Here is a 24,011-nt window from a genome sequence, read left to right as displayed (position 1 = left end):
GACAGTTCATAAAGCACCATGGTTCGCAGATATTGCAAATTTCAAGGCAACTGGAGCATTACCACCAGGGATCAATAAACATCAAAAGAGGAAGCTCATGAATGATGCAAAATACTTTGTCTGGGACGAGCCATATCTCTTCAAGAAATGTTCAGATGGAATTCTTAGAAGATGTGTCTCAGAAGAGGAAGGGAGAGAAGTCCTGTGGAACTGCCACGGTTCATGCTATGGCGGGCACTTTGGAGGGGACAGAACTGCAGCAAAGGTGTTACAAAGCGGATTCTTTTGGCCCACTCTTTTCAAGGATGCCAAAGAGCTAGTAAAAAGTTGCAATGAATGCCAAAGAATCTGAAAACCTGCCCAAAAGAAACACCATGCCACAAAATTTCATCTTGGAACTTGAACTGTTTGATGTGTGGGGAATTGATTTCATGGGACCATTCCCAACCTCATATGCAAATAATTACATCCTGGTAGCAAACGATTATGTTTCCAAGTGGGTAGAGGCTATTGCAACCCCAACTAATGATAACAAGGTAGTCATGAACTTCCTCAGGAAGAATATCTTTAGTCGGTTTGGAGTCCCAAGAGCCCTCATCAGTGATGGAGGGAGCCACTTTTGTAACAAGCCACTAGAAGCTCTCCTCTTACAATATGGGGTAAAACACAAAGTAGCCACACCTTACCATCCTCAAACAAGTGGGCAAACTGAGATATCCAACAGAGAGCTGAAGAGGATCCTGGAAAAGACTGTGGGCGCATCTAGAAAGGATTGGTCGAAGAAGTTGGATGATGCTCTGTGGGCATACAGAACAGCATTCAAAACCCCACTTGGAATGTCTCCATATCAATTAGTCTATGGGAAAGCTTGTCATTTACCACTGGAGCTGGAACATAAAGCTCTTTGGGCTATCAAGATACTAAATTTTGACAGCATTGCTGCTGGTGCAAAAAGAACCTTGCAGCTGCAAGAGATGGAGGAATTCAGGTCACAAGCCTATGAAAACAATAAGATGTATAAAGAGAAGGCAAAAAGAAAACATGACATGCACCTGGCACCCAGGAGTTTCAAAAAAGGGCAGCAAGTACTCCTTTACAATTCTAAATTAAGGCTGTTCCCAGGGAAACTCAAGTCAAGGTGGTCCAGACCTTTCTTGGTTACAAAAGTATCACCATATGGCCATATCGAAATCACGGATGAAGGTTCCAAGAGGACTTTTACAGTGAATGGACAAAGACTCAAGCATTATCTGGGCAACATGGGGGAAGACCCCAGAGTAAAGCACCATCTCAAATAATTAAGAACTCGTCGAGCTAGCGACGATAAAAGAGCGCTCTGTTGGGAGACAACCCAACCTTAGGTAGTTTCAATTTCATCCTTATTTCAATAAAGTCACAAGTGGTTTCCCCTGTATTGAAAGGAGCTAAGTTTGGTGTTCCACACCAGAACAATCCAAGAGTGATGGTGTAATTCTAAGTTTGGTGTTCCACTAAAGAACATTGGTTAGAATTACACCCCACTCCCAAAAGAACATTGCTAGCTCCATCCAACCAAGAGAAACCACTTAGGCATAGTTAGACTATAGGTGATCATTGCTTTGTTGATAACAAGATATGAGGGTCTCTGCATATATGCAATATTGTGCACTGGGCAAAGAACTAAGTTTGGTGTTCACACACCAAACTGAGTTCAAGAGGCACAAGCATGCATATAAGCTAACTATGTCTCAAGTGCTTTGGGAACAAGCAACTTCCAGTGACCTTGTAGGAATCTTATAAGGAAATGGTGCACCTTCACCCAAAGAAGCGAGGCAATAAAAACTAGGAAGATGACAAAGAGAGATGGGGACCAGAGATCATCACCCGAAGGTTGTATTGTTACCTGATTCCATTGTACTTAGAATTGTTGAAAGTTGGAGGTCCAAATTGCACCTTTGATTTGTAGTTACTTGCAGTTGAACTCTTTTTAAAATTCTGTCTTTTAAGTTTTCCTTCTGAATAGGTCCATGAATTCTGGTTTAAATGTCACTGCATCATTCCCTTATTTACTTGCAAGCTTGTCCCTTTTTATCAATTGAAGAAGAGAAGGATTATAGTTGTAAAAGACCAGAGTGTAGTTGAAATTGTGGAAGTGCATTCATGAATCTTTGGGGTAGTCATAAGTTAGCTAAGTTGGTTCAACCACAAGGCTAGGAGGACAACTATCTATCCTGAATACTTTGCTTTGGATACACTCATGAGACTAAGTTAATAACAAGATCCTAAGAAGAGAAAAAGGAAAGAACAATGCAAGTGAAAAACAAAAGAAAAAGAGTAAGCAATAAGGCTAGGCATCAATGGTTTTAAGCTTGAGGCAAGTGTCTGTGGTGCTCCTGTGTGAGGGATCTACTTGGATGAATAAGCTCTTAGGGGTGCCTTATCACTTGGTAACTTGGGTTAACTAACTCGGGATTATCAGCTGAAAGTCCACTATCAAGAGTAACCTTCACTACAGAACACTTAGTAACCCAAAGAGGTGCTGGACACCAAGGTCTCAAGAAAAGAAAATAAATAAACTAAATGCCTGTAGTGTGTATGTATGGGGGATAGGCTTGAGGGAGTAAGTCCTTAGGGGTGTCTCAACACCTAGCACCTTCAACCAACTGGTTCGGGAGTGTTGGCTAAAAGCTTATCTTAAAGAGTTGCCCCCTTACAGAGCACCGAGCCTAAATAACACAAACAACCCTTGTAATAACAATAAAAGGATCAATGAATAAAAGTCTCATGGGATATGAACAAAGTGGGTGTTTTAGGACAGAATAAAGGTCTGAAAGCCAGTAATGGAATGAACCTAAGTTGCTATGCATGAAACCACCATAAAATCAGTAATATGACTTCCATAAGAATGGCTCATTCCTCTGGATATTCCATTCATCATTTTCTTGTTCCAGTACTTGCTTAGGGACAAGCAAGCTTTAAGTTTGGTGTTGTGATGCCAGGGCATTTTGGCCAGTTTCACTGACCTTTTCTTTACTGTTTTTAGGTTAGTTTCATGCATTTCTTTAGGAAATAAGCTAGTTTTGGGTAAATATTCACTTATGCCTTCATTCAAGCATACATTGTGTATTTTACATGATTTCATGAGGATTTTGCATAAGTTTAGTGACAAATATTATGTTGCATTACTCATGACTTGGACTAGAGCTTTGATGCACTTTGTTGCTTGATTTCAGGACCAAAAAGGAGCAAGAAAAGGGGAGGTAACTTGCAAAGATTAACGAGAAAAGTGATTGCCAATAACACTCTCAAAAAGCCATCAATGCCCACGTTAGAGAGTCACGTTAACCAAGTTAACGTGAACTCTAACGTGGAGAAAAGAAGTTGAGCCAACGTTAGTGACACTCAACATTGTCACAAATGTTGGCAATCACTCATAAGTGGCCACGTTAGAAGCCACGTTAACCTAGTTAACGTGGCCTCTAACGTTAAGGGGGAGGGAGAGAAGCCAACGTTAGTGACACTCAACATTGTCACTAACGTTGGCCTATGGTGCTAAGTACCACGTTAACTCCCACGTTAATTTGGTTAACGTGGGAACTAACGTAGAGAATGAAGAGTTGTCGACAACGTTAGTGACACTCAACATTGTCACTAACGTTGAAGCAACCACACAACCCCCAAGAGTCACGTTAACTTCCACGTTTACTTGGTTAACGTGGAAGCTAACGATGAGAAATGAAAGATGAGCCAACGTTAGTGACACTCAACATTGTCACTAACGTTGGGATGGCTAAAAGATGGCCACGTTAGAAGCCACGTTAACCTAGTTAACGTGGACTCTAACGTGAGACCTAGGGGCACATTGGAACGTTAGTGACAATGTTGAATGTCACTAACGTTCTCGAAGGATGGCAAAGGCCACGTTAGAAGCCACGTTAACCTAGTTAACGTGAGCTTTAACATGAAGCAAGAAGGGGCACACTGGAACGTTAGTGACAACGTTTAGTGTCACTAACGTTCTCGAAGATTGACAAGAGAACGTTAAAAGCCACGTTAACCTAGTTAACGTGGGTTTTAACGTAAGGCAAAAGGGGTGCATTGGAACGTTAGTGACAATGTTAAGTGTCACTAACGTTCCCGAACTTGGACTTTCACTAAATAATTAACACTCCTTACGCCCTGAGCTTAAGTCTCTGCCTACTCCGCACTTTCTATCTGCAAGTAAAGCCAAGCCCAAATAAAGAAATAAACTGCTTCAAACTCAAGATCCAAAGGCCCAAAACTTGAAGAGTGAACTAGAAGCTGAGAAGAGTAGTATATATAGGAGTAGCTTTGAATTGTAAAAGAGTTCTGGAGGCTGAAGAACCACTCTCTGTATTTTACTTTCTTTGCAATTTCTAGTTTTAGGATGTATTCTCCATCTTTGTTTTCATTTTCAAGAGCTATGAACAACTAAACCCCTTTCATTGGGTTAGGGAGCTCTGTTGTAATTTGATAGATCAATACTAATTTTCATTGTTCTTCTTCTATCTTTCCTCTTGATTTTACTTGAAAGCTTTCGATCTTCATCCAATTGAGTAGTTATCTTGGAAGAGAAGCTATTCAAACTTGGATCTCTTTTGAACCTTGGAAGAGGAATGAAGAGATCAAGCTAGAAATGCTTTCTCATGCTGGACCAAATTGGGTTTGGATGGGTATGTGACTGTAACCCTCTCAATACTTGGTTTGGGAAATGCATGTGGTATAATCAGAAACCATACTTCATCTCTTCTCATGAGCAATTGACCAAGGAATTGGCTATTGATCAAGATTTGAGAGATTGAATTGCAAGGAATTGTAATTCAATCACTTAAGATTGCCAAGGAGATCAATGAGTGCATTGATTCAGGAAGAGATGAAAATGAACTTGATCCGGAGAATTGCAACATCTCCTAAGCCCAATGAACTCCCCATCTCTAATCTCACCCATTCTCTTTAATTTCTGCGATTTACTTTTATGAGCAAATCCCCCATTCCCATTTACAATTCTGCAATTTATTTTCAGTCATTTACTTCCAGTCCTTTAGTTCTAGCATTTACTTTTCTGTTATTTACATTCCCGCCATTTTATTTTCTGCAACTTTCAACCCAAATTCTGGATTCGCTCAACTAGAACATTCTTCTAATTAAAGTTGCTTGATCAATCAATCCCTGTGGGATTCGACCTCACTCTATTGTGATTTTTTACTTGACGACAACTTCGGTACACTTGCCGAAGGGAGATTTGTTGAGAGACAAGTTTTCCGTGCATCAAGACAGAGCTAGAATATGGTTGGACTCTCAACCTAACGATAGCCTGAACTCTTGGGATAAGCTGGTCAAGGCTTTCTTAGCCAAGTTCTTTCCTCCTCAAAAGTTGAGTAAGCTTAGAGTGGATGTTCAGACCTTCAGACAGAAAGAAGGTGAATTCCTCTATGAAGCTTGGGAGAGATACAAAGAACTGACCAAAAAGCGTCCTTCTGACATGCTTTCAGAATGGACCATCCTGGACATATTCTATGATGGTCTGTCTGAATTAGCTAAAATGTCATTGGATACCTCTGCAGATGGATCCATTCACTTAAAGAAAACGCCTGCAGAAGCTCAAGAACTCATTGACATGGTTGCTAATAACCAGTTCATGTACACTTCTGAGAGGAATCCTGTGAGTAATGGGACGCCTATGAAGAAGGGAGTTCTTGAAATTGATACTCTGAATGCCATATTGGCTCAGAATAAAATATTGACTCAGCAAGTCAATATGATTTCTCAGAGTCTGAATGGAATGCAAGCTGCATCCAACAGTACTCAAGAGGCATCTTCTGAAGAAGAAGCTTATGATCCTGAAAACCCTACAATAGTAGAGGTGAATTACATTGATGAACCTTATGGAAACACCTATAACCCCTCATGGAGAAATCACCCAAATCTCTCATGGAAGGATCAACAAAAGCCTCAACAAGGCTTTAATAATGGTGGAAGAAATAGGTTTAACAATAGTAAACCTTCTCCATCATCCACTCAGCAACAGATAGAGAACTCTGAAGAAAATACCTCTAATTTAGCAAACTTAGTCTCTGATCTATCTAAGGCCACTGTAAGTTTCATGAATGAAACAAGGTCCTCCATTAGAAATTTGGAGGCACAGGTGGGCCAGCTGAGTAAAAGGATCACTGAAATCCCTCATAGTACTCTCCCAAGCAATACAGAAGAAAATCCAAAAGGAGAGTGCAAGGCCATTGACATAGTCGACACGGCCGAACCTGGAGAGGAAGGGGAGGACGTAAATCCCAGTGAGGAAGACCTCCTGGGACGTCCAGTGATCAATAAGGAGTTTCCCTTTGAGGAACCAAAGGAATCTGAGACTCATCTAGAGACCATAGAGATTCCATTGAACCTCCTTATGCCATTCATGAGCTCTGACGAGTATTCATCTTCTGAAGAGAATGAGGATGTTACTGAAGAGCAAGTTACCAAGTACCTTGGTCCAATCATGAAGCTGAATGCCAAATTATTTGGTATTGAGACTTGGGAAGATGAACCTCCCTTGTTCACCAATGAACTAAGTGATCTGGATCAACTGACATTACCTCAGAAGAAACAGGATCCTGGAAAGTCCGTAATACCTTGTACCATAGGCAACATGATCTTTGAAAAGGCTCTCTGTTATCTTGGTTCAGGGATAAACCTCATGCCCCTCTCTGTAATAGAGAAACTGGGAATCTTTAGGGTGCAAGATACTAAAATCTCATTAGAGATGGCAGACAATTAAAGAAAATAAGCTTATGGACAAGTAGAGGACGTGTTAGTAAAGGTTGAAGGCCATTACATCCCTGCCGATTTCATAATCCTTGATACTAGGAAGGATGAGGATGAATCCATCATCCTTGGAAGACCTTTCCTAGCCACAGCAAGAGCTGTGATTGATGTTGACAGAGGTGAATTAGTCCTTCAATTGAATAAGGACTCCCTTGTGTTTACAACTCAAGGTTACCCTTCTGTAAACATGGAAAAGAGGCAAAGTAAGCTTCTCTCAAAACAGAGTCACCCAGAGCCCCCACAGTCAAAATCTAAGTTTGGTGTTGGGAGTCCACAACCAAACTCTAAGTTTGGTGTTGAACTCCCATATCCAAACTCTAAGTTTGGTGTTGGGAAGTCTCAACAATGCTCTAGACATCTGTGAGGCTCCATGAGAGTCCACTGTCAAGCTATTGACATTAAAGAAGTGCTTGTTGGGAGGCAACCCAATTTTTATTTATCTAATTTTATTTTTCTTGTTCTTTCATGTTTTATTAGGTTCATGATCATGTGGAGTCACAAAATAAATATAAAAATTGAAAATGGAATCAAAAACAGCAGAAGAAAGATCACACCCTGGAGGAAAACCTTACTGGCGTTTAAACGCCAGTAAGAAGCATCTGGCTGGCGTTCAATGCCAGAACAGAGCATGGTTCTGGCGCTGAACGCCCAAAATGGGCAGCATCTGGGCATTTGAACGCCAGAATTGCACCCTGGAGAAGAGCTGGCGCTGAACGCCCAGAACAAGCATGGTTCTGGCGTTCAACGCCAGAAATGGGCAACAAATGGGCGTTCAACGCCAAGAACAAGCACCAATCTGGCGCTGAATGCCCAGAGTTGTGTGCAAGGGCATTTTGCATGCCTAATTTGGTGCAAGGTTGTAAATCCTTGAACACCTCAGGATCTGTGGACCCCACAGGATCACCTCAGGATCTGTGGACCCCACAGGATCCCCACCTACCTCCATTCACTTCTTCTCACCCCTTTTTCACACAATCCCATAAAAACTCTTCCCCAAAACTCTTTACCAATCACCTCAATCTCTCTTCCCTCTAACCACTTAACCACTCACATCCATCCACTCTTCCCCATAAACCTACCTCATAAACCCCACCTACCTTCAGAATTCAAAATCAATTTCCCACCCAAAACCCACCCTTATGGCCGAACCTTATCCCCCCTCCCTTCCCTATATAAAGCCCTCCATTATTCTTCATTTTCACACAACACAACCCTCTCTTCCGCTTCTTGGCCGAATACACCCCTCCCCCCTCTCCTCCATATTTTCTTCTTCCTCTTCATCTATTCTTTCTTCTCTTGCTCGAGGGCGAGCAATATTCTAAGTTTGGTGTGGTAAAAGCATAAGCTTTTTGTTTTTCCATTACCATTGATGGCACCCAAGACCGGAGAATCCTCTAGAAAAGGGAAAGGGAAGACAAAAGCTTCCATCTCCGAGTCATGGAAGATGGAAAGATTCATCTCCAAAGCTCATCAAGACCACTTCTATGATGTTGTGGCCAAGAAGAAGGTGATCCCCGAGGTCCCTTTCAAGCTCAAGAAGAATGAGTATCCAGAGATCCGACATGAAATCCAAAGAAGAGGTTGGGAAGTTCTAACAAACCCCATCCAACAAGTCGATATCCTAATGGTTCAAGAGTTCTATGCCAATGCATGGATCACAGGGAACCATGATCAAAGTAAGAACCCAAACCCAAAGAATTATATCACAATGGTTCGGGGGAAATACTTAGATTTTAGTCCGGAAAATGTGAGCTTGGCGTTTAACTTGCCTATGATGCAAGGAGATGCACGCCCCTACACTAGAAGGGTCAACTTTAATCAAAGGTTGGACCAAGTCCTCATGGACATATGTGTGGAAGGAGCTCAATGGAGGATTGACTCCAAAGGCAAGCCGGTTCAATTAAGAAGACTGGACCTCAAGCCTGTGGCTAGAGGATGGTTGGAGTTCATCCAACGCTCCATCATCCCCACTAGCAACCGATCTGAAGTTACTGTGGATCGGGCCATCATGATTCATAGCATCATAATTGGAGAGGAAGTAGAAGTTCATGAAGTCATCTCCCTTGAATTCTACAAAATAGCCGAAAAGCCCTCTCCTGGGGCAAGGCTAGCTTTTCCTCATCTTATTTGCCATCTATGTTACTCAGCTGGAGCTTTCATAGAAGGAGACATTCCCATTGAGGAAGACAAGCCCATCACTAAGAAAAAGATGGAGCAAGCAAGAGAGCCCATTCATGGATCTCAAGAGACGCATGAAGCTCATCACCATGAGATCCCGGAGATGCCTCAAATGCATTTTCCTCCACAAAACTTTTGGGAGCAAATCAACACCTCCCTAGGAGAATTAAGTTCCTACATGGGACAATTAAGGGTGGAACATCAAGAGCACTCCATCATCCTTCATGAAATAAGAGAAGATCAAAAAGCAATGAGGGAGGAGCAACAAAGACAAGGAAGACACATAGAAGAGCTCAAGGACATCATTGGTTCCTCAAGAAGGAAATGCCACAATCACTAAGGTAGACTCATTCCTTGTTCTAATTTTCTGTTTTTCGTTTTCTTAATGTTAAGTGCTTATCCATGTTTGTGTTTTATTACATGATCATTAGTAGTTAGTAACTATGTCTTAAAGTTATGAATGTCCTATGAACCCATCACCTCTCTTAAATGAAAACTGTCTTAATTCAAACGAACAAGAAGTACATGAGTTTCGAATTTATCCTTGAACTTAGTTTAATTATATTGACGTGGTGACAATACTTTTTGTTTTCTGAATGAATGCTTGAACAGTGCATATGTCTTTTGAAGTTGTTGTTTAAGAATGTTAAATATGTTGGCTCTTGAAAGAATGATGATAAGGAAACATGTTATTTGATAATCTGAAAAATCATAAAAATGATTCTTGAAGCAAGAAAAAGTAGCAAAGAACAAAGTTTGCAGAAAAAAAAAGAAAAAAAAATATAGGAAAAAAAATAAAAAATAAAAAGCAAGAAGAAAAAGCCAAAAGCTCTTAAAACCAAGAGGCAAGAGCAAAAAGCCAATAACCCTTAAAAACAAAAGGCAAGGGTAAATAAAAAGGATCCCAAGCCTTTGAGCATCAGTGGATAGGAGGGCCTAAAAGATAAAATCCTGGCCTAAGCGGCTAAACCAAGTTGTCCCTAACCATGTGCTTGTGGCGTGAAGGTGTCAAGTGAAAACTTGAGACTGAGCGGTTAAAGTCAAGGTCCAAAGCAAAAACAGAGTGTGCTTAAGAACCCTGGACACCTCCAATTGGGGACTTTAGCAAAGATGAGTCACAATCTGAAAAGGTTCACCCAATTATGTGTCTGTGGCATTTATGTATCCGGTGGTAATACTGGAAAACAAAGTGCTTAGGGCCACGGCCAAGACTCATAAAATAGCTATGTTCAAGAATCATCATACTAAACTAGGAGAATCAATAACACTATCTGAACTCTGAGTTCCTATAGATGCCAACCATTCTGAACTTCAATGGATAAAGTGAGATGCCAAAACTATTCAAGAGGCAAAAAGCTACAAGTCCCGCTCATTTAATTGGAGCTATGTTTCATTGATAGTTTGGAATTTATAGTATATTCTCTTCTTTTTATCCTATTTGATTTTCAGTTGCTTGGGGACAAGCAACAATTTAAGTTTGGTGTTGTGATGAGCGGATAATTTATACGCTTTTTGGCACTGTTTTTAGTATGTTTTTAATAGAATCTGGTTACTTTTAGGGATGTTTTCATCAGTTTTTATGTTAAATTCACATTTCTGGACTTTACTATGAGTTTGTGTGTTTTTCTATGATTTCAGGTATTTTCTGGCTGAAATTGAGGGACTTGAGCAAAAATCAGATTCAGAGGTTGAAGAGGGACTGCTGATGTTGTTGGATTCTGACCTTCCTGCACTCAAAGTGGATTTTCTGGAGCTCCAGAACTCAAAATGGCGCGCTTCTAATTGCATGGGAAAGTAGACATCCAGGGCTTTCCAGCAATATATAATAGTCCATACTTTGGCTGAGTTTAGATGACGTAAAAGGGCGTTGAACGCCAGTTCTACGCTACTGTCTGGAGTTAAACGCCAGAAACACGTCACAAGCCAGAGTTGAACGCCAGAAATACGTTACAAACTGGCGTTCAACTCCAAGATTGACCTCTACACGTGTAACATTCAAGCTCAGCCCAAGCACACACCAAGTGGGCCCCGGAAGTGGATTTATGCATCAATTACTTACTTTTGTAAACCCTAGTAACCAGTTTAGTATAAATAGGACTTTTTACTATTGTATTAGACATCTTTGATCAGTTTTATGCTATCTTAGACTTTCATGGGGGCTGGCCATTCGGCCATGCCTGAACCATTATCACTTATGTATTTTCATATAGTAGAGTTTCTGCACTCCATAGATTAAGGTGTGGAGCTCTGCTGTTCCTCAGAGATTAATGCAAAGTACTACTATTTTTCTATTCAATTCAACTTATTCTGCTTCTAAGATATTCATTCGCATTTCAACCTGAATGTGATGAACGTGACAATCATCATCATTCCCCCACGAACGCGTGCCTGACAACCACTTCCGTTCCACCTTAGATTGAATGAGTATCTGTTGGATCTCTTAATCAGAATTTTCGTGGTATAAGCTAGATTGATGGCGGCTTTCATGAGAGTCCGGAAAGTCTAAACCTTGTCTGTGGTATTCCGAGTAGGACTCTGGGATTGAATGACTGTGACGAACTTCAAACTCGCGAGTGCTGGGCGTAGTGACAGATGCAAAAGGAGGGTGAATCCTATTCCAGTATGATTGAGCATTTGGACCATTTTCACAAGAGGATGGGATGCAGCCATTGACAAGCGTGATGCCTCCAGACGATTAGCCATGTAGTGACAGCGCATCGGACCATTTTCCAGAGAGGATAAAAAGTATCCATTGACAACGGTGATGTCCTTGCATAAAGCCAGCCATGGAAAGGAGTAAGACTGATTGGATGAAGACAGCAGGAAAGCAGAGGTTCAGAGGAATGAAAGCATCTCTCTACACTTATCTGAAATTCTCACCAATGATATACATAAGTGTTTCTATCCTTATTTTCTATCTATTTATTATTTATGTTCGAAAACTCCATAACTATTTTATATCCGCCTGACTGAGATTTACAAGGTGACCATAGCTTGCTTCATACCAACAATCTCCGTGGGATCGACCCTTACTCACGTAAGGTTTATTACTTGGACGACCCAGTGCACTTGCTGGTTAGTTGTATCGAAGTTGTGAATGAAAAACGATTTATTAAGACGTGCGTACAGAGTTTCTGGCACCGTTGCCTGAGATCACAATTTCGTGCACCAGTGTTGTGATGAGCAGATAATTTATACGCTTTTTGGCATTGTTTTTAGTATGTTTTTAGTAGGATCTAGTTTCTTTTAGGGATGTTTTTATTAGTTTTTATGTTAAATTCACATTTCTGGACTTTACTATGAGTTTGTGTATTTTTCTGTGATTTCAAGTATTTTTTGGCTGAAATTGAGGGACTAGAGCAAAAATCAGATTCAGAGGTTGAAGAAGGACTGCTGATGTTGTTGGATTCTGACCTCCCTGCACTCAAAGTGGATTTTCTGGAGCTACAGAACTCCAATTGGCACGCTCTCAACGGCGTTAGCAAGTAGACATCCAGTGCTTTCCAGCAATATATAATAGTCCATACTTTGGTCGAGTTTAGACGATGCAAAAGGGTGTTGAACGCCAGTTCTACGCTGCAGTCTGGAGTTAAACGCCAGAAACACGTCACGAACCAGAGTTGAATGCCAAAACACGTTACAACTTGGCGTTCAACTCCAAAAGAAGCCTCTGCACGTGTAAACTTCAAGCTCAGCCCAAGCACACACCAAGTAGGCCTCGGAAGTGGATTTATGCATCAATTACTTACTTCTGTAAACCCTAGTAACTAGTTTAGTATAAATAGGACTTTTTACTATTGAGTTTTCATCTTTTACATCTTGGGACGTCTAGTTCTTAGATCTTGGGGGCTGGCCATTCGGTCATGCCTGAACCTTTCACTTATGTATTTTTCAATGGTAGAGTTTCTGCACTCCATAGATTAAGGTGTGGAGCTCTGATGTTCCTCATGATTTAATGCAAAGTACTACTGTTTTATATTCAATCCAACTTATTCCGCTTCCAAGATATCCATTCTCACCCAAGAACATGATGAATGTGATGATTATGTGACGCTCATCATCATTCTCACTCATGAACGTGTGCCTGACAAACACTTCCGCTCTACATGCAAACAAGCTAGAATGAGTATCTCTTCGATATCTAATACAGAGAACCGAGTCCGAGATATTAGAATCTTCGTGGTATAAGTTAGAACCCATGGATGGCCATTCCTGAGATCCGGAAAGTCTAAACCTTGTCTGTGGTATTCCGAGTAGGATCTGGGAAGGGATGGCTGTGACGAACTTCAAACTCGCGAGTGCTGGGCGTAGTGACAGACGCAAAAGGAGGGTGAACCCTATTCCAGTATGATCGAGAACCTCCAGATGATTAGCCGTGCCGTGACAGAGCATTTGGACCTTTTTCACAGAGAGGATGAGATGTAGCCGTTGACAACGGTGATGCCCTATATAAAGCTTGCCATGAAAAGGAGTAGGAAGGATTGGATGAAGACAGCAGGAAAGCAGAGGTTCAGAGGAACGAAAGCATCTCTATACACTTATCTGAAATTCTCACCAATGAATTGCATAAGTATTTCTATCTTTATTTTCTGTTTATTTATTATTATTATTCGAAAACTCCATAACCATTTGATATCTGCCAGACTGAGATTTACAAGGTGACCATAGCTTGCTTCAAGCCGACAATCTCCGTGGGATCGACCCTTACTAACGTAAGGTTTTATTACTTGGAAACCCAGTACACTTGCTGGTTAGTTGTATCGAAGTTGTGACAAATTATGAATTAAGATTAGAGCACCAAGTTTTTGGAGCCATTACCATGGATCACAATTTCATGCACCAGTCACTAACGTTGGACCAAGCTCATATTGGCCACGTTAACTCAGTTAACATGGACTCTAACGTGGGGAAGCAAAAGAATGGCCAACGTTAGTGACAGTCACCTTTGTCACTAACGTTGGTCTAAGCCAGTTTGAGCCACGTTAGTTGCCACGTTAACTTAGTTAACGTGGAAGCTAACGTGGAGGGAGCAAGAATCGCCAACGTTAGTGACACTCACCTTTGTCACTAATGTTGGAATGAGCCACTATGAGCAACGTTAACTCCCACGTTAACTTAGTTAACGTGGAAGCTAACGTGGATTTAAGAATGATGAGCCAACGTTAGTGACTCTCACCTTTGTCACTAACGTTGGAGATGGCTATTACCACCACGTTAGAAGCCACGTTAACCTAGTTGACGTGAACTCTAACGTGGGAAGTAGGGGCATTTTGAAACGTTAGTTACAGAGGTAAGTGTCACTAACTTTATCGAAGATTTGGAAAGCCTACGTTAGAGGTCACGTTAGCCACACTAACGTGAACACTAACGTAGGGGGAAGGGAGGATTCTCAACGTTATTGGAAATGGTAAGTCCCAATAACATGTGCGAAGGACCAAGAGGCAACGTTAGTGGTCACGTTGGTGCCACTAACGTTGAAGTTAACGTGAATTATCCTTTGGTTAGGAACGTTATTGAAAAAGGTGACTGCCACTAACGTTCTCGAACCCACACTTTCACTTAACGTTAACGCCACTAACGTCTTAAGCTAAAAGTCCCTGCCCACTTCATACTTTCTCTCTTCAAGTAAAGCTAAGCCCACTGAAGAAGATAACTACTTCAAACTCAAGATCCAAAGGCCCATATCCAAGATTTGAAGAACCAACTAGAAGATAAGAAGAGTAGTATATATAGGGGTAGTTTTGAATCAAAACGGGGGTTGGAAATTTGAGAACTACTCTCTGTATAATTTTACTTTCTCTACACTTCTAGTTTACTTTTCATAATGTATTTTCCATCTTTATTTTTCATTCCCAGAGCTATGAACAACTAAACCCCTTTCATTGGGTTAGGGAGCTCTGTTGTAATTTGATGGATCAATATTATTTTTCATTATTCTTCTTCTATCTTTTCTCTTGATTTTACTAGAAAGCTTTCAATATTTATTCAATTGGGTAGTTATCTTGGAAAAGAAGCTATTCATACTAGGATCTCTTTGGAACTTTGGAAGAGGAATGAAGAGATCATGCTAGAAATGCTTTCTCATGTTGGACCAAATTGGAGTTTGGATGGATATAGTAACATATAATCTTACCAACACTTTGATTTGGAAATACATATGGTATAATCAGTGACCACACTTCATCTCTTCTCATGAGTAATTGACCAAGGAATTGGCTATTGATCAAGATTTGAGAGATTGAATTACCAAGAAATTGGAATTCGATCACTTAAGATTGCCAAGGAGATCAATAAATGCATTGATTGAGGAAGAGATGAAAATGAACTTGATCCGGAGAATGCAAGATCTCCTAAGCCCAATGAATTCCCCATTTCTGATCTTACCCATTCTCTATAAATTATGCAATCTACTTTTATGAGCATCTTCCCCATTCCCATTTAAGATTCTGCAATTTACTTTCCGCTATTTACATTCAGCTCTTTATTTCCAGCATTTACGTTTTCTGCTATTTACTTTCCCGCCATTTAATTTTCTGCAAATCTCAAATCGAATTCTGCTTAGTTCAACTAGAACATTCCTCTAATTAAAGTTGCTTGACCAATCAATCCCTGTGGGATTCGACCTCACTCTATTGTGAGTTTTTACTTGACGACAATTCGGTATACTTGCCGAAGGAAAATTGTTGAGAGACAAGTTTCCGTGCATCAATTATTACATTAACCAAGTGGTAAAATATGCACAAAAATCAAACAAATATGCAATCAAACATGCAAATTCAACAATGAACAAACAAAGAAAATAAAACATTGGTGTTGAAAAGAAGGTAACTAACCCACGGAAGTCGGTATCGACCTCCCCACACTTAAAGATTGCACCGTCCTCGGTGCATGCTGAGATGTGCGGGTGGATGGGTGGCTCCAACTGATGTTTTTCTCCAAAGATTTTGCAGATGCAACTTGTTTATTGCCCATGTATAGCTTTTCCATTTCCCTTCCTCGGTGGTCATCCTGAAAGAAGAGGAAAAAGAAAAAAAGTAACCCATGAATAAAGAGAAGAAAATAAATAAATTATGGGTGGGTTAATGCCAAATAATGGGGTTTCAATTACATGATAGCTACAACATGTAAGTGAGAAAATAATAGAAGCACATGGCATGCCAGTGGTGCACAATTTGTAACAATGGGGAAGAGAGTGGGTAAGGAGAGATAATATAAATTCATGTCAATGCAAAAGTAATACAGATATAAAAGATTGGCATTGATTTAAATAATATTACCCAATCAGAATAAAATAAGTCACTAAGTACCCAAAATAATTCAAGAGAAGATGCAACAGTTAAATAAGAAAATTCAACACCAACTGAAAAGTAATAAATTTAGAAAAGAAATTAAAAAATTTGCACAAAATTAAAATGCAATGAATAAAAGTATGCAAATAAATTAAGTAAAATAGAATGAAGGTGAAAAAGAATGAGAAGTGAAAGAAAGGAAGAGGAGGTAAGTAAGAAAGAGGGAAGGAAAAATTAGGATTGGGGAAGAAAAGATAAGATTTTAGCGCTGATCTAGATAAACTATGCATCGCATGCGATGCGGACGCGTCGGTCACGCGATCGCGTGAGTTGCAATATTTTCAAGTGACGCGGACGCGTGACTTGATTTGTGCTGGTAGCGCGAGAGCACCCTCTCATTCGCGCAACTCTCTGGCTCAAGCGCATATTGCCAAAATTTAGGGTGACGCGTACGCGTGGGTGACGCACACGCGTGAATGGCCTTTCTTTTAAAATGACGCAGACACATGGGGCACGCGTTCATGTGGTAAGGCTTGTGCTTCTAGCATGGTTCCAGCCCCACTCCATCATAACTTACTTCCATACACCCATTTACGTCGATTTCACAGGGCCACGCGTTCGCGTGGATGACGCGGACGCGTGGGAAGGCTATTTCACAAACGACGCGGCCGCGTCATTGACGTGGTCACGTGGGCATGGTTATGCCTAAGGCGCACCTCCATCCACGCTTTCGCGTGACTCTCTGTCCAATTCTCTTTTCTTCAAAACGCACTGGTGACCCGGACGCGTCAGCTCGCTTACGCGTCACGTGGTTTTTTTTTATGCAAATGCAGTGCTATTATGGATGTTATGAATAATTCCAAGTTTAATAAAATGGAATAAAATAAAACTTAAAAACAAACAAAAAGAAATAAAATTAAAATTGAAATGGAACGATCATACCATGGTGGGTTGTCTCCCACCTAGCACTTTTAGTTAAAGTCCTTAAGTTGGACATTTGGACATTTGGTTGTCTCCCACTTTTAGCCTGACCTCTTTGCATTCAAATAGTCATAACTTGAGTTACAGAGGTCTAAACGACGCGGTTCCAGCAGCGTTGAAAAGCTAACATTCGGTGCTTCGTTTTGATATATAATATGCCATAGTTGCCCTGACGCTAGGCAACATGACTGCGTGCTCCATGCGGACGCGTCGCAGTGACAAAAAACCAGCGTGGCAGATTTCTTCTCCGGCGATTTCTGGGCTGTTTTTTACCCAGTTTTCAGCCCAGAACACACAGATTAGAGGCTATAAAGTGGGGGAATGTATCCATTCATAAGGAGGGCTTTGACAATTCATTTTTCATAATTTTAGATGTAGTTTTTAGAGAGAGAGGTTCTCTCCTCTCTCTTAGGATTTAGTTTTAGGATTTAGGATTATTTCTTCTTCATCACAGGTTCAATGTTCCTTTACTTTAAGCTTCCCTTCTACTTTTATTCATTCCATTACTTTAGTTGATTATTTGATGTTGCCAATTTGGTTTATGGATTCCTATGTCCAATTTAACTTTCTATTTAATATTATTTGAGGTATTTCAGATTTAAGATTGCTTGCTTTATTTATATTGATACTTTTAATTTAATTTAGATATTTCCCTTTTGGTTTTGGTTAAATAATTGGTGACTCTTGAGTTATCAAACTCATTGTTGATTGAAAATTGTTATCTTTGCTAATTGAATTGAACTTCAATAATCCCAATCTTTTCTTAGGGATTAACTAGGATTTGAGGATCTAACTAATTAGTCACTTGACTTTTCTTCACTTTAAGTAAAGACTAACTGAGTGGGATTAAGATTCAACTTTAATCATCATTGATAAAGGTAACTGAGATAGGACTTCTAATTTCTCATACCTTGCCAAAAGTTTATTTTACAGTTATTTAATTATTTTACAGTCTTTTACTTAATTCAAATGCAATTTAAATTACTTGTTCCTCATCTTAAAAATCCTAATTTACAATCTTCATAACCAATAATAAGAACATACTTCCCTACAGTTCCTTGAGAAGACGACCTGAGGTTTAAATACTTCGGTTATCAATTTATTTAGGGGTTTGTTACTTGTGACAACCAAAATTTTTGTAAGAAAGGACTTTTGTTGGTTTAGAAGCTATACCTGCAACGAGGATTTATCTGCGAATTTCTAGACCACGCAAAAGTTCTCTTTTTCAAAATGGCGCCGTTGCCGGGGAATCGCAAACGTGTGCCTTATTATTGGTTATTGTAAATATTTGCTTTTTTCTTGTTTATTTTTTTTATTTTTATTTTTATTTTTTGATTTTTCATAAATTAAGAGGTTATTGGTTTTTATTTAGTTATTAAAAAATTTTTTTTTTAAATTTTTTAAAAATTTAGTTATCTTATCTTATTTCAAAAATCAAATTTCAAAATTCAAATTTAAAAATTTTCAAAATTCAATTTAAAATTTTTCAAATTTCAAAAAAAAATTTAAAATTCAAATTTCAGAATTCAAATTTCAAAATTTCAAAATTTAAATTTCAAAAATTTAATTTTCAAATTCAAAATTTAAATAACCTTTTAATTTAAAATTTGTTTTTATTTTCGTTTTTAATTTTTATTTACTATTATGAGTTCTCACCTGTTTGGCTATGAGTCTGGTTCTGATTATATTGCAGGAAGAGGAAATTACAATGAGAACAGGCATCAAAGTTGGAACAATCAAAGATGGGAGGAGCCACAAGGATTTGATCAACTTTCATGGCAACAACCACCTCCAATGGACTATCAACAACCACCACCATATGCCTATAAACCCTCTCCTCAACATCATTTTGGACCACCATACTCACAAGCCCCTTACCACTAAACACCCTCATATGATCCTAACCCTCATCCACCATACCAACCACCTTGTGAACCATATGAACCATATATAGGACCACCCCAATTCCAACCCAATTACTCCCAAGAACCACCACCTCCCTATGCATCATATCCATCTCCATCACCCCAAGAATCAACGGAGCGACTCAAGGAAACATTTGAAAAATTTAATGCAACCCTTCACCAATTGAATCAAGCAATAAATCAATTATCTTCCCGATGTTCGGACACTCAAGAAACTCCCATGGCTTCATGTGGACAATCTAATGAAGAACGTAGCATGAAGAAGATATTAGAAACTCTAGTGGACATTACGGAGCATGACTTTGTGCTGGAACAAGTTGAGGAAGCTATAATTATTGAAGAAGAAAAAGTAGTTGCAGACTTAGGAGATGCTGAACCTCCATGGGAAAGTCAGGTTATAGAACCTCCTTCCAAGGAGATTGAAATTGATGCTGAGGAGGGTGTGATGCCAGGGCATCTTGGCCAGTTTCACTGACCTTTTCTTTATTGTTTTTAGGGTAGTTTCATGCATTTCTTTAGGAAATAAGCTAGTTTTGGGTAGATATTCACCTACACCTTGATTCAAGCATACATTGTGCATTTTACATTATTTCATGAGGATTTTGCATGAATTTAGTGACAAATTGTATGCTGCATTACCCATGACTTGGACTAGAACTTTGATGCACTCTGTTGCTTGATTTCAGGACCAAAGGAAGCAAGGAAAGGGAGGTAACTCGCAAGGTTAATGAGAAAAGTAATTGCCAATAACACTCTCAAAGCCATCATTTCCCACGTTAAGAGTCACGTTAACTAAGTTAACGTGCACTATAACGTGGAGAAGGGAAGTTGAGCCAACGTTAGTGACACTTAACATTGTCACTAACGTTGGTAAACACTCATGAGTGGCCACGTTAGAGCCCACGTTAACCTAGTTAACGTGGCCTCTAACGTTAAAGGGGGAAGAGAAGCCAACATTAGTGACATTCAACATTGTCACTAACGTTGGCCTAAGGATGCAACACACCACGTTAACTCCCACGTTAACTTGGTTAACGTGGGAGCTAACGTGAGAAGTGAGAGTTGTCGACAACGTTAGTGACACTCAACATTGTCACTAACATTGGAAGCAACCACACAACCCACCAAGGAGCCACGTTAACTTCCATGTTAACTTAGTTAACGTGGAAGCTAACGATGAGGAATGAATGATGAGCCAACGTTAGTGACACTCAACATTGTCACTAACGTTGGGATTGCTAAGAATGGCCACGTTAGAAGCCATGTTAACCTAGTTAACGTGGACTCTAACGTGAGATCTAGGGGCACATTGGAACGTTAGTGACAATGTTGAGTGTCACTAACGTTCTCGAAGTTTGGCAAGGCCACGTTAGAAGCCACGTTAACCTAGTTAACGTGGGCTTTAACGTGAAGCAAATAGGGGCACACTGGAACGTTAGTGACAATGTTGAGTGTCACTAACGTTCTCGAAGTTTGGCAAGGCCACGTTAGAAGCCACGTTAACCTAGTTAACTTGGGCTGTAACGTGAGGCAAAGGGGTACATTGGAACGTTAGTGAAAATGTTAAGTGTCACTAACGTTCTCGAACTTATACTTTCGCTAAATGTTAACACCCCTAACGCCCTAAGCTAAAGTCTCTGCCCACTTAGCACTTCTCTCTGCAAGTAAAGCCAAGCCCAAATGAAGAAAAGAACTGCTTCAAACTCAAGATCCAAAGGCCCAAGACTTGAAGAGCAAACTAGAAGTTGAGAAGAGTAGTATATATAGGAGTAGCTTTGAATTGCTAAAAGGAGAGTTCGAAAAGTTGGAAAAAAAGAATTACTCTCTGTATTTTACTTTCTCTGCAATTTCTAGTTCTATGATGTATTCTCCATCTTTATTTTCACCTTCAAGAGCTATGAACAACTAAACCCCTTTCATTGGGTTAGGGAGCTCTGTTGTAATTTGATGGATCAACACTAATTTTCATTATTCTTCTTCTATCCTTTCTCTTGATTTCACTTGAAAGCTTTCGATCTTCATCCCATTGAGTAGTTATCTTGGAAGTTAAGCTATTCAAACTTGGATCTCTTTTGAACCTTGAAAGAGGAATGAAGAGATCAAGCTAGAAATGCTTTCTCATACTGGACCAAATTGGGTTTGGATGGGTATGTGACTATAACCCTCTCAATACTTGATTTGGGAAATGCATGTGGTATAATCAGTGACCATACTTCATCTCTTCTCATGAGCAATTGACCAAGGAATTGGCTATTGATCAAGATTTGAGAGATTGAATTGCAAGAAATTGTAATTCAATCACTTAAGATTGCCAAGGAGATCAACGAGTGCATTGATTGAGGAAGAGATGAAAATGAACTTGATCCGGAGAATTGCAACATCTCCTAAGCCCAATGAACTCCCCATCTCTGATCTTACCCATTCTCTTTAATTTCTGCCATTTACTTTTATGAGCAAATCCCTCATTCCTATTTATAATTCTGCAATTTATTTTCAGTCATTTACTTCCAGTCCTTTAATTCTAGCATTTACCTTTCTGTTATTTACATTCCCGCCATTTTATTTTCTACAACTCTCAACCCAAATTCTGGATTCGCTCAACTAGAACATTCTTCTAATTAAAGTTGCTTGATCAATCAATCCCTGTGGGATTCGACCTCACTCTATTGTGAGTTTTTACTTGACGACAAATTCGGTACACTTGCCGAAAGGAGATTTGTTGAGAGACAAGTTTTCCGTGCATTAAGTTTATGGTGCCGTTGCCGGGGATTGATTGTGCATCAACAATGATTAAATTAGAAGATCACTAGATTGAGCATTTTTATTTTTGTGAATTTCATTTTCTGTTTGAGTGATTTACTTTTTGTTTTCGTTAAACTTCTTCCCTTCCGCCTCTACTCTTTTGTTTTACTTTGTTATTTTCAATTCTGTTTGTTAACCCACTAACTGTTTGATATATTGCATCACCCACAACTAACAGTAATTCTGACACAAATACTTTCTGCACCTATCTTTTCTTGCTTGCACTTGATGGTTGTATGACAGGGAGAAGAAGCGGGGATTCAACTTCTTTCGATTCTGAACCTGAGAGGACCTTTCTTAGATTAAGAAGGGAGGCAAGAGGAAAGAAAGTGGTTGGTGCTGAGGAAGAAGAGGAATTCTTTGAAACAAACATGGAAGACAACATAGAAAACCATCATGAAGAAGAGGATCACAACCATGGGGGAGGAGGTAGAGCAAATCATGCTGGGGAGGATAGAAGAGTTTTGGGCTCTTATATCAATCCAAACCCAGGAAATTGTGGAAGTAGCATCCAAAAGCCAACAATCCATGCCAACAACTTTGAACTTAAACCACAGCTCATCACCCTTGTTCAGAACAACTGCTCCTTTGGAGGAGGTGTTCAAGAAGACCCCAATCAACATTTGACCACCTTCCTGAGAATATGTGACACAGTGAAGTCTAATGGTGTTCACCCTGACGCGTATAGACTGCTCCTATTTCCATTCTCACTTAGGGACAAAGTAGCCAAGTGGCTGGAATCCTTCTCAAGGGAAAGCTTGACAACTTGGGAAGACGTGGTGAACAAATTTTTAGCAAGATTTTACCTTCCTCAACAAATCAATAGGCTGAGAGCTGAGGTCCAAACTTTCAGGCAACAAGATGGTGAGACTCTATATGAAGCATGGGAGAGGTTCAAGGACTTAACAAGGAGGTGTCCACCTGACATGTTCAATGAATGGGTGTAACTGCACATTTTCTATGAAGGGCTCTCTTATGATCAAAGAAGGCCGTAGACCATTCATCTGGAGGATCTTTGAACAAGAAGAAGACTATTGAGGAAGCCATAGATATTATTGAAACAGTAGCAAAGAACGACTACTTCTATGCTTCCGAAAGAGGGAACACAAGAGGAGTAATAGAGCTAAACAATGTAGATGCTCTGTTGGCCCAAAACAAGCTCATTACCCAGCAGCTGGCTGACCTCACCAAGAAGATGGAGATGAACCAAGTAGCAGTAATCTCCACTTCATCAACAACCCAAGAAGGAGTGAATGAAGAAGCAGAGGGGAGTCAGGAGCAAGCCAACTACATTGGGAATTCACCAAGGAAAAACTATGATCCATACTCTAAGACCTATAACCCTGGATGGAGAAACCACCCAAACTTTGGGTGGGGAAGTGAGCAAGATCAAAACCAAGACCAGAGACGTTACAACTCCAACAACAATGCAGCTCACCAGCAATTCACACAGAGGACATCTCAACACCCCCACAACAACACTTCTCCACACGCCTATCAAAACCAAAATAGCACATCTGCTCCGAATCACTCATCAATTGATGACAAGCCCTCTAAGATTGAAGCCCTACTTGAAGGAATATGCCAAGAGATTCAAGAAAATAAGGTGTTCAAAGAGGAGGTGCGAGCCAATATTAAGAACCAGGGAGAGACCATCAAGAAGCTGGAATTTCAGGTGGGATATTTAGCTGAGAAAAACCCCAAAGGAGAAGCAAAGAAAGTAAGATGGGAAGATTGCAAAATGGTCACTGCGAGTGATCAAGAGACTGAAGACAAGCAAGGCAAACTTTGCAAATAACCTGAAGACAACTCAACAAAGGAGGAGGATAGAGATCGCCAAGAACCAGAAATCTCACAACAAGAGCTGCTGATGCTCTATGCACCCTTCCCTCAACTGCTCAATGGTGCTGTGGGAAAAAGAATATACTCAAGGTTCCTAGACTTGTTTGCATCTCTGCATGTGAACATACCATTCATCAAGACAATTCAACAAATGCTTGCATTCATCAAGTATATGAAG

The 24,011-nt window shown here is 40.0% G+C and overlaps 2 non-coding genes across 2 annotated transcripts; both read right to left on the bottom strand.

Annotated features, from left to right (window-relative positions):
- Positions 1-5,380: 5,380 nt before the first annotated feature.
- LOC112781207 (small nucleolar RNA R71) lies at positions 5,381-5,488 on the bottom strand. The gene has a single exon (XR_003191998.1). It is a non-coding gene; the product is annotated as a small nucleolar RNA R71 (small nucleolar RNA).
- Positions 5,489-22,815: 17,327 nt separating this feature from the next.
- LOC112781951 (small nucleolar RNA R71) lies at positions 22,816-22,919 on the bottom strand. The gene has a single exon (XR_003192696.1). It is a non-coding gene; the product is annotated as a small nucleolar RNA R71 (small nucleolar RNA).
- Between the last annotated feature and the right edge of the window lie 1,092 nt (positions 22,920-24,011).

This window comes from Arachis hypogaea, chromosome 19, assembly GCF_003086295.3.
Source record: "Arachis hypogaea cultivar Tifrunner chromosome 19, arahy.Tifrunner.gnm2.J5K5, whole genome shotgun sequence".
Lineage (NCBI taxonomy): Eukaryota > Viridiplantae > Streptophyta > Magnoliopsida > Fabales > Fabaceae > Arachis > Arachis hypogaea.
The sequence above is the reverse complement of the archived record's forward strand: the minus strand, read 5'-3'. Positions and strand labels throughout refer to the sequence as shown.